Raw genomic sequence first — 2,951 nt, 5'->3', positions numbered from 1 at the left:
TTATTGGGAGTCATGGAACAACAAATGTGATTATTAAAAAACATTTCTCGTGAATGGGCATAAAGATCTCAGGACCCTGAAAGATCTTTAACCGAGTCATTCCAGCCATGTACATTACGAGAGTTGCCTTGGCGAAAACTAAAAGTATCCCCCTGCCGGAGCTACCTTAGCGGACATTATATTCGAAGAGAATATAATGTCTGCATTTAGGGTTGGTGCCAAGTAAGGCGTCTGTCGTTTGAACTATTGACCGCAACTTGTTTTCCACGGTCACCCTAAAGGATCTGGTTTTTTGGATGTTTATAAAATACCAGTCAACAGCAGGTAGGAGATCAGTTAGGCCTAAGGGTTTCACGGTAGGGAGGGATGGTGTATTGAATAACACCTGTAAAAATATGTGATTGTAACTTGTTGCAAAATCGTAGTGAATGGTGCAGGTCACAACTGAATCATGAAGTTGTGGAGACGTGACGTAGTGGTCCAGCTGGGACTTTGTAATTATGTCCGTTCTATTTTGTACATAGATATAGGAAGAAGGAAGGGGAGTATTATTTAGCTGATTTGGAGAGCGGGATTTTGACGGAAGCGAGTAAGTTCGTTATAAAATTGTTTAATGGGATGAGAAAATCCCCAATTACACAAACATGATCAGCAGTAGAGTCAAGAACAATGCTGCGTAACTCACATAGGATCACAATGTATTGATCAAAATTATTGTTATTTTCCCGGGGCATATAAGCATTAATTATTAGGATCTTAAGGACCCTATGCACTGATCAATTGTATGAACGATTGTCTGCAAGGGGGACGAATTGCTCGTTACGAAAAACAAATGCACATACTATTCATATTTCAATCGGAACAACATGATTTTGTCTCGGGAGGGAAGACCATTGGTATCGTCTCTAGAACGACGCGTGCGATATCTATATATTGGCAGACAAACCCATACATCGAACGACCTGTGTATGACAGACACAAGTCGCAGGACAGCAACCTGGTCGTGACAGCTTCCCGCTTAGATCGTTCAGACCACGAAACTCCGCCCATTTTTCCATTCAGACAAGCCCATACACAGTGTTTTTGTGAACGATACAGACAATCGTTCAGACAATTGTGCATACTATCGTTCAGTTAGAGTGCCCAACTGTCACTTGAAGCCCCAGCAATCTATCTCATTCACTATATTGTCTAAAGGATTTGTGCCACAGAAAGAAAGTCCCCCTCTTGAGGTCAACCTGCTACCTACGACGTGATTTGTAACTTTGATCGATGAGTCCGAGAAAATCTTGTCGTTTGAAATAACCTGAACCGAATTACGCATGTTTATCCGTAGGAAGGTGTAAACTTGCTAGTTCACGAGCTGGGATTGCCTCAGCGTAGAGACAGCAGACCATCGCTACTAACAGACGAGACAAGATGCAGGTCTTCATTGCGATTAAGAGTTTCATTTTTCACCCAATTAGGCTGAAACAAGAAAATCTGAATAAATAGAATCTTTTTATGAAGAGAGCAAACATTTTCCTGAACAAACGTAACAACACAAAAAGAACAATTTTTAATGAAAGAAATCTGGTAGATTTCTAATGCAAATTCACGGAAGGCTAATAAAAGATAGCTAATACATGGCATATGTAAAACGTGACTCCTTTTACTTAAATTTCGTGTGTGAAAAAAGTGAAAGAACAACAAAAAAGAAGTATTATTGGACCCATATTTTCAAATATGGTAATAACAGCAACGTTAATGAAAGTGATGGCAATACTAATGATAATCTGACGTCCATAGACGACTCTGAATAAAAATAACTTGTCAAACAAGGATACGTGGAGAATATAAACAACACGGTAATGAGGTGTCATCTGTCGGCAAATATCTCGCTCATGTCTTCAGAGATTGGAGTTATAACAGGTGAATCGTTAAATGTTTTGGATAAAAGTCCAAGTTGAATAGTGAGGTTAATTGCACCTTCAACGTTACTGAACTAAATCACTGATGTTTACAAAGATTGATACTAAAAATATGATCCAATTTACATTCAGCAAATTATGGCTGAATTACATCTGTTCTCAAAAATACTACTACTATGAATACCCTTCAATATGGCGACCTAGCATAATTACCTCTTTAATCCTAGAAGTTGTTTAAATAGCATTTGTTATGCTTTTACAAAACACAAAGGTTTTCTGTATTTTTCAACATAGATACTAAGACGTACTTTCTGAAAAAAGTTGCATACCTAAATTTCTGCACTGGACCTTGATGTGGGAAGTGACAAACATTATTCTTATCATTTCTTTCTTAGATTTTTTTAAATTTCTTTACAGACATTGTGTTAAGCAAATAAGCTTCGGAGACGTCACTAAAGACAATCCTTGCATCATCCCCAAACTGGTAAATATCCTTGTCTGGGAATCCCCATATGCAACACAATGTTCTCGCTCCATCTCACTGGTACAGCAATACCCCTGCACCTCTTTGCAGCAGGGAGGAGCTACTTGCTTATATAAAGTCGTGAGAAGACCCAGAACATCAAATAAGCAGCAGGACAAGAAGCTCAAAGCTCAGAGAAGGCAAGTTCTTGGTGTTACTCCGATTCTTTCCTTACCATGTTACCTGTATCCTCCTTGTTATCATTGCATTCGCCATCATCATGTTTTTCCAAGTGAATCGTTAGTTTTCTATTGTTGTTAAATTTGGTTATTCATTCTTTGTCCCTCATTCATCAGCTAGATAGCCTTTTATCTTGATTTCATATACTGAAAAGTTAATATAACGAATACATACAATGCAAATAATGAACTTAGCATGTTTTGCTATATGAAAGTATTTCAAAAGTCTACTGTTTTCAGGGTCAAAGTTTCTTGACAAAATTTGGCATTGAAATTATATTTACTAATGAGAAAATCTTTTCGTAGATAAAGAGGAATAAATTTTAGAATAGCGTAGAA

The sequence above is a fragment of the Macrobrachium nipponense genome, chromosome 9 (assembly GCF_015104395.2).
Source record: "Macrobrachium nipponense isolate FS-2020 chromosome 9, ASM1510439v2, whole genome shotgun sequence".
NCBI classification, from domain to species: Eukaryota; Metazoa; Arthropoda; class Malacostraca; order Decapoda; family Palaemonidae; genus Macrobrachium; species Macrobrachium nipponense.
The sequence above is the reverse complement of the archived record's forward strand: the minus strand, read 5'-3'. Positions refer to the sequence as shown.